The following is a 9,473-nucleotide window of genomic DNA, read 5'->3' on the forward strand; positions in this document are numbered from 1 at the left end:
TTCTGCATTGTCTGTTGTAACCTCTCCTTTTTCATTTCTAATTTTGTTGATTTGATTCTTCTCTCTTTTTTCCTTGATGAATCTGGCTAAAGGCTTGTTATCTTTGTTTATCTTCTCAAAGAATCAGCTTTTGTTTTATTTATCCTTACTATTGTTTCTTTCATTTTTTTTTCATTTATTTCTGCTCAGACCTGTATGATTTTTTTCCTTGTACTAATTTTTTTTGTTGTTGTTGTTGTTGTTCTTTTTCTAGTTGTTTTAGGTGGAAAGTTAGGTTGTCTATTTGATGTTTTTCTTGTTTCTTGAAGTATTGTATTGCTATAAACTTCCCTCTTAGAACTGCTTTTGCTGCATCCCATAAGTTTTGAGTTGTTTTGAGTTGTCGTGTTTTCATGCTTATTTGTTTCTAGAAATTTTTTGATTTTCCTTTTGATTTTTTCAGTAGCCTGTTGGTTATTTAGAAATGTGTTGTTTAATCTTCATGTGTTTGTGCTTCTTACAATTTTTTTTTGTAATTGATATCTAGTTTCATAGCGTTGTGGTCATAAAAGATACTTGATATGATATCAACTTTCTTAAATTTACTGAGGTTTAATTTACGACCCTAGATGTGGTCTATCCTGGAGAATGTTCCATGTGTACTTGTAAAGAAGGTGTATTCTTCTGCATTTGGATGGAATGAGATCCATCTCATCTAAGGTATCATTTAACACTTGTGTTTCCTTATTAATTTTCTGTTTTGATAATCTGTCCATTAGTGTGAGTGGGATGTTAAAGTCTACTATTATTGTGTTACTGTCAATTTCTCCTTTTGTGTCTGTTAGTGTCTTTCTTATGTATTGAGGTGCTCCTTAAGGTGCATAGATATCTACAATTGTTATGTCTTCCTCTCAGATTGATCCCTTGATCATTATGTAGTGTCCTTCCTTATCTCTTATAATATTCTTTATTTTAAGATCTATTTTGTCTAACAGGAGGATTGCTATTCCAGCTTTCTTTTGCTTCTCATTTGCATGGAATATATTTTTCTATCCTCTCATTTTCGGTCTATATGTGTCTTTAGGTCTGACAGGTTTCTTGTAGACAGTATATATATGGGTCTTGTTTTTGTATCCATTCAGCCAGTCTGTGTCTTTTGGTTGGAACATTTAATCCATTTACATTTAAAGTAATCTTTGATATATGCATTCCTATTGCTGTTTTCGTAATTGTTTGGGGTTGTTTTGTAGATCTTTTTTCTTCTCTTGTATTTATTGACTGTATAAGTCCCTTTAACATTTGTTGCAAAGCTGGTTTGGTGGTACTGAATTCGCTTAATTTTTGCTTTTCTGAAAAACTTTTTATTTCTCCATAAATTTTGAATGAGATCCTTGCTGTGTACAGTAATCTTGATTGTAGATTTTTCCCTTTCAGTACTTTAAATATATCCTGCCATTCCCTTCTGGCCTGCAGAGTTTCTGCTGTTAAGCATATGGAGTTAAGCATATGTTACTTGTTGCTTCTCTCTTGTTGCTTTTCATATTCTTTCTTTGTGTTTAGTCTTTGTTAGTTTGATTTGTATGTGTCTTAGTGTGTTTCTCCTTGGGTTTATCCTGTATGGGACCCTTGTGCTTCTTGGACTTGATTGGCTACTGCCTTTTCCATATTGGGGAAATTTTAACTATGGTGGTGATGGTGGTTTAGTCGCTAAGTCGTGTCTGACTCTTGGGATCCCAAGGACTGTAGCCTGTCAGGCTCCTCAGTCTATAGGATTCTATTTTCAACTACAATCTCTTAAAAAATGTTCTCATACCCTTTCTTTTTCTCTTCTCCTTCTGGGACCCCTATAATTCTAATGTTGTTGTGTTTGATATTGTTCCAGAGGTCGATAAGACTATCCTCAGTACTTTTAATTCTTTTTACTTTATTCTGCTCTTCAGAAGTTATTTCTACTAATTTATTTGCCAGCTCACTGATTCGTTCTTCTGCTTCGGATATTCTGCTGTTGATTGCTTCCATGTGGTCACAAAGAGTTGGACATGATTGAACAACTGAACTGAACTGAGAGTTTTAAATTTCAGTAATTGTGTTGTTTGTCTCTGTATGTTTATTCTTTAATTCTTCTAGGTCTTTGTTTACTGATCCTTGCATTTTCTCCATTTTGCTTTCAAGTTTTTGATCATCTTTACTATCATTATTCTGAATTCTCATTTAGATAGTTTGCTTATTTCCTCTTCATTTATTTGGACTTCTGTGTTTGTAGTTTTTTGCTTCATTTGTGTAGTATTTCTCTGTCTTTTCATTCTTCTTCTTCTTTTTTTAAACTTATTGTGTTTGAGGTCTCCTTTCCCCTGGCATGGTTTCTTCCCTCCTAAGGCTGGTCCAGTGGTTTGTGTAAGCTTTGTATAAGGTGAGATTTATTCTGAGTTTTTGGTTTTTTTGCTTGTTTTTCCTCTAATGGGAAAGGCTGAATGAGGTGGTAATCCTGTCTGCTGATTGGGTTTATAATTTTGTTTGTTGTTTAGATGAAGTGTCCTGCACAGGGTGCTACTGGTGGTTGGGTGATGCAGGTCTTTTATTCAAGTGGTTTCCGTTGTGAGTTCTCACTATTTGATATACCCTAAGGTTAGTTCTCTGTTGGTCTAGGGTCTTGGAGTCAGTGCTCCCACTCCAAAGGCTCAGGGCTTGATTTCAAGATGGTAGCTGTCCAGACCCTGGTGGCCATCCCCACTGCCAGTTTTAAGATCCCTGCAGGAGAATGGCAGGACCTGATGGCTCCTGGATCTTGCAGCCAGATCTGCTCGTTCTCCCTCTTGATTTTAGGGGACCAACTTGGGGTGCTTCAGCGACAGCCCTCAGGCAACTGAGGTTGGCCGGTACCAGTTCAGGTCACCACTACTGGCATGGGACTCAGTGCACTGAACAGGGTCCCTCCTGGCCAGTGCCAAGGATGTGACAGCTGCTAGGGACACATAGGAAATGCCTAGATGGATTCTTTATTACTGAGCCACCAGGGGCATAAGACTCATATTTTTATGGTTACTGAAGTAAAAATAAAATATTTTGTATTATTATTCAACATTGAATTAAAAGCATTTTTCCATATTACTACACAGTTTTTGTAATTTTAATTTGAACGCCTGCATGATAGTCTATTGTTTTGTTCTACCTTGAATGACTACATCATTCCTATAATTTAGGATATGTACAGCCACCCCACTTTATAACTGAAGAAACTGAGACAGGGCAAATACTCCATGCTTTGAATCTTTGTGAGTCCTTTCTCTTTGTCATGCTGTAGCTTTCATAGGGAAGATGAGAGTTATTACTGGAAAAAAGTTCTGTGAGGTTAGTTTCTTTAATGTTGGTGCATCATTTGGTATTTGTAAAAGATTAGATCATAATAAAAAATAAGATAACTGCTTTAGAGGACTGGTCAATACACAAGGGAACAGGGGTCATATTTTCCTTTGATGCAACAGTGGCCTCTTTTGCTGTGTTGGGCAGATCCCCCGGAGACTTTGTATTCTCATATATGCATATGAATTGGCAGTATGAACTTACTTTATGCTTCAAATATTTATACCAGTAGCAGGTTTCTGAAGAATTGAAATAAATGTGGTTAAGGCTGATATAGGTGGAAGCTGGTGGACTAGGTCTGCTGATTGGAAACTGTTTTGCTAGAGTGTGCTTTGGAGAAAGAGAATACTACCATGGTGGAGAGGAGGGTATTGAGAACTTCAGTATGGAGTTACTGATAGGAGGTAGGGGATGCCTATCAGACATCTCAAAAACTAGAATATTTGTGCTGGAAGGGACATTAAGACCATTTTCAACTTATCAAGTACCTATTAAAATAGCAGGAATTGAACTAAAACTCAGATATCATAATGCCAAGTTGAGTGCATTGTGCATCACAGAATGATTCCAGTGACAAATTTTCCTCCTTCAATTACTAAGAACTTTTCACATATGGAAACAATTTTAATATCTTTAAAAAACTCTGATAACTCTATTTGTATTTCCAGATACCAGAAAAACATATATGGTTATGTTCCTCCTCCATATGCTGGAGATGAAGTAACTCTTCCAAATTGAAGAGTCTGTGATTATAATCTTTAGCTTTGTTTCAGTATGTCTTGAAATATATGTTTTAGAATATAGATAATATAAATAGACTAGCAGTGGACTCATTCAGAAACACCTCTGTAAACCACATTTCTAGAAACAGTGAGATAATTGGGTCAGAGTTGAAGGTATAGATAGATAAAGAGTTGGATGCAGGAGGAAAAGGAGTAGAAAACTCTTAGGTAACTTCCCCTCCTAGGATCTCAAAGACTATGTGTAAGGAAAACAATAGAACCATACAATTTTAGTTTTAGGATTACTACCAGAAAGCATGTTATCTCATATTTTTCCTTTATAGGTTTAAAAACTAAAATTTAGAAAGACCTGTCCAGATTTTAAGAGCTTTTCATTGAAAACATAAGTCCATGTTTTCTTTTGTCTCTAAATCTAGTGCTTTTTGTCAACTAATGTAATAATTATGTGTTAATACTGTTGCCATGAAATAGGATAAGTGTCAATGTCCACAAAAGATGACATGGGAAGCATGTTATTATCCCTAAGGCTACCAAGTAGGGTTACATAAAAAGAAATGCAGTATAGACCCCAAGAGTTTGATTGTGGCTTTCGGTTGGAAAGTCTGAGCAAAATTCACAGAAGGCTAGTTCAAAGGAAGTAAACCTTGTGGAGGTGAGGCCTGAGCTAGCCTCTAAAGGATTGAACTTGAAATAGGTGGTAGTTGAAGGAGGGTACATTTCAGGCAGTAAGTACTAGCATTGCTACAGGAAGAACCTGTTACTGTGGAGAGCATCCACTTCATTCTTTATAATAGGTTTAATATTCTCATTCTAATCCATGTAAATAACCTTCAATAAGTTACATAACCACTCTTGTCCTCTTTCTTTAGCAGTAAGGAGGAGTGAATAACAAAGCAGGGCTTCCTGTTAGAGAGAAACCAGGAGGCATCGTGAATATGAAGCAGTACAAAGAATTTTATTCACATAAAGGGGAAGGAGAATATGCTCCACAAAATTCTACAGCCAGAATTTCGAAGCATCATTGTTGCCTAATGATAGTTTTAGCTTTGCCCTCGGTGGATATATAGTTGGAGTTTTGCAACTGAAAAATATCTTTGTAATGTTTTGCCTGGATCAAAGCACACATAAAGCCTGATTGAATGGAAAAAAAGGCAAAAGCTATAGGTGAGAACCTCAGCATTATGACAGGTGGCCCTCGGGTTTTTGCTGATGTCCTATATGGCTAAAATGTTCTGAAACCTTTGTAAGCAGACTGAAAAATTCAACTACACACACACACACACATATATACGTATATATTTATATGTCCAGAACTGGTGCTCCTGCCTTTCTGGAGGTCAGAGTTACTACAGATGGAAAGAACAACACTTTGGGCTTTTCTTTCCCAAGTGTGTGAGGCTGTACCCCTAAAGAAGAGATATTTGTGAGAAGAAAAGTGGAACTGCAGAATGTTGGAAGACTGTAAGAGAGAATAAAGTTACAGAAATGTGCTTAAATAAGAGCTAGTCTCTGTAGCACAATCCAGGTTTTTCAGTCTTAGATATACAATGGATTCCCTGAAATAAGGAAATTTTATGAATAGATGGAAATACCTTATAATCAATTGTTTGCCTATAAATGAGATTATTAATGAGAACCAGAGAAATCTTTATTTAAAAAGGGTGAGATTGGTGTTTCTGTTACTGGGTGGAGAGACCTCTTACTGTTCTATGCTGTGGTTTTTAATGACATCTGTATACACGGAGAAGGCAATGGCACCCCACTCTGGTACTCTTGCCTGGAGGGTCCCATGGACGGAGGAGCCTGGTGGGCTGCAGTCCATGGGGTCACGAAGGGTTGGACATGACTGAGCGACTTCACTTTCACTTTTCACTTTCATGCATTGAAGAAGGAAATGGCAACCCACTCCAGTGTTCTTGCCTGGAAGATCCCAGGGACGGGGGAGCCTGGTGGGTGGCTGTCTATGGGGTCGCACAGAGTCGGACATGACTGAAGCGACTTAGCAGCAGCAGCAGTATACACTGAAGACTTATCTTTTATCATTATTTCAGATAGATTGAAAGCAAGAACTGTTACCATTAGTTCTGTAAATTCTAACCAAACCTGGATAAATCATATTGTGAGTAAATACTCTTCATGGTTACTTGTACTTCTAGTGTCATTGACATCTTTTTCTTTAAAGAACTATGTCCAGTTCTTATCTTTGACTTCCTAAACCGTGTCCTTACCTTCCTTGCCAATTATCTTAAGATCTTCTAGCAATATCACTTCCTGCTTAAAGGACAATTTTTGCGTGTCCCCAAATCCCTTCGCTATTAATACATATGGGCTATGTGTAATAAGACAGACGGAAAAATAGAAAGTTCAGTTTAGAAAAGATACATACATGATTGAGCTCCAAAATTCAAACACACACACACACACACACACACACTCACACACACACACACTCACACATTCCCCCAAACCCTCCCTAATTTGGATATTTTTTTTCCCCACTGTAATGACTATTTATACAGTTAAATTCACCTGCATTGTAAGCTTCTGAGGATTAGGAAGATTATCCTTTGCTTTCATTTTATTTCTATCCCCACTCCAATATGTAGCATAAAGTATTGTCCTTAAAAAGTGTTTAATAAATACAGATTAAATGATTATTTATTTACCAAATTGACTGGCTTATCAATATGCCATGGACAGTTTGACTTCTGAGACTAGTTGGGCAATTTCACAGGAGATATAGGGAGGGTTTCAGGCACCATGTCATATTTATCTTCATCTTCCTTGTGTTGGTTAACCTCATGTTCCACTCAGTGCTCTCTATAGGTAGATGCTCCATTTCTGTTTATTGAATAAAAATTAGTTTCCATTGTTGAGCAATAGCTCCTCAATTAAGTTCTGTTATGAGAACCTGTACCACCATATTAAATTTAAAAAGAACACAAAATTGCTGCTGTATGACCTGGCTTTTCAGTATTGAGAATCTAATATAATAATAGAGGGTTATTTCCTTGAGGGTGTAGCATCTCTCTAGCCAGTTGCTCATTGTTACATGCATGGCAATCACCTTAGAGTTAAAAGGTTCTCCCTTATCTGGGAGGAAAGAAATGAAAACCACTTACCTGGTCAACATTATTTCATAGGGTGCTGGGGAATAAATCAGGCTTGGCATGACCTTCATTGAAATTTCAGATTTATTTACAGAGGTTTGTGCTGATCGCTTTATCTACTGGAGGCTCCGTTTCCCCTTGGTGACTCATAAGTAATGTGGTCCACGCAAACCCGTGTAAATAGAGCTAATATTTCAAGGGAAGTCATGCTATATACTCTTCCCCTGAGAATAGATGATGGCTGACTGCTAGGCTGATATGAATTGATCTCTGTGAGGGAGAAGAGGGATTGTGTGGCCCAAAGGGCAGTATCCAGGGTTTGTGAATTCTAAGAGGGGCTAAGGTACACTGGATCAAAGTGTGTTCATGTGGTGTGTTTCTACTCATGAGCAAAAATCAACAACAGAAAACAAAATAACTCACTCAAATCTTCAATGGCCTACAAAGTTATCATTGATTTTTCTAAATTTATTTGTGCATATTTTTTTCTTTGAGCTGCTAAATCCAGTGGTTTCCAAAGAAGAGTTTGGACCTGCAAGTAAATATATCTTTAAGTTGGTTGCCTCTATTAATTCCACTTCCTTTTTTTGTTTATCCCAGTTTCAGTCCCTCACCACACCTCTCTTTCCTTGCCTTCTAATATACTTTTCTGGGATTTCTTGAACTTATGTAGCTCTTTTGGCCCAATTCTACTTAGCCCTCTATTCTATTTAGGCCTCTACAGTCAGCAGCCCTCATTTATAGCTCAGAGACTTTCCCACACATATTCAGAGAAACCAACCCATCTACCTGCACTATAGAGTGAAATGTAAGGCTTCTGAAAAATAGGAACAAGCTTTTTTTTCATAAAACATTTGCACACAATGTAAACTGCTGTGCTCTAGGGTTTTTATTTCTGCTTTATGATATATGATTGTATTAAACCTTTTAAGTGTTATTGTTTAAGAAGTCTAGAAGGGAGTTAGATAAGTGTATTAGAATCAATCAAGAAGTAGCAAATTTGGGGCATTCTATGGCCTCAGTGTATTGTTGCTCACTATGTGGGATAAAGATCTTGTGAACTTACAATGGGTTTGAGAAAACAAGACTCTGAGAACAAACCGTGAAAGACGCAAGTCTGTATAAAATTAGCTGTGTGGTACTGATTTAAGTGATATTCTAAATACATATGTGGTCATGCCCCTCTCCTTAAAATCATGAGCTTTTTGAGGGCAAATACTGTGTTTTAGTAACTGTGAATTCCTGTGCCTAGAACCAGAATTTTTTACGGGTGCTTTAAGGTGAGTAAATTCTCAACAAGTGGCTGCATAATCTCCTAAATGAGTAGGGAATGCAGCCACCTCATGAGAACTGAGAGCTCTAAATAGAACCTTCACACCAAGATATCCTCCCTTCATCCTGCTTTTATAGCAAAAGAATCTACTCAAACCCCTTGGGACTAAGGTTGGTATGATTCTGATCCTGTGACCCATGCAAATTACCCATGACCTTACTTTGGTCATGGTATCTTTATCATCATTACCTTCATCATCATTTTCAGTAACAGAAGCAACAAGTCACATTCACTATCTGTGGAGTCCTGTGCCATGTTCTGTGGGTAAAGACAGTTAAAAAACAAACAAACAGAATAAAAAGAAAAAAAAAAAAACAGTCTCTGTTCTGGAGAATATAATATAATAATAGAAAATGAAAACAAATGTTATATAATGGCATGGAGTTTTTCATGGAATACTGCTATCCATATATTCTGAATAGAGTGAAGAAAAGGAAGAGTGTTTTGAAAATGAAGAATGCTTTGGACAAATAAAGTACTATGTACACTTTCTGGAGATTTATAACGTACAATAACATGATGGAAGCTTTTCTTTTGACAGATATCACTTTAAATTTTCTACTAAAATATAATTGTATATAGCAAAATATGCAGATTTTAAGTATAAAGTGCTTTCTCCAGTGATACAGTTTTGTAACCAAAACCCCAAAGAAAAGTTCTATCATTCCAGAAAGTTTTTTCCTCATCCTTGCCAGTCAGTTCTCCCCTAGTCTGCACCCCTTCCCCCAGGAAACCACTATTCTGATTTCTACCTCTTTAAAGTGAAGAGGAACTCAAAAGCCTCTTGATGAAAGTGAAAGTGGAGAGTGAAAAAGTTGGCTTAAAGCTCAACATTCAGAAAACGAAGATCATGGCATCTGGTCCCATCACTTCATGGGAAATAGATGGGGAAACGGTGGAAACAGTGTCAGACTTTATTTTTTGGGGCTCCAAAATCACTGCAGATGG

Source organism: Bison bison, unplaced genomic scaffold (genome assembly GCF_000754665.1).
Source record: "Bison bison bison isolate TAMUID 2011002044 unplaced genomic scaffold, Bison_UMD1.0 scf7180017864237, whole genome shotgun sequence".
Classification (NCBI taxonomy): Eukaryota; Metazoa; Chordata; class Mammalia; order Artiodactyla; family Bovidae; genus Bison; species Bison bison.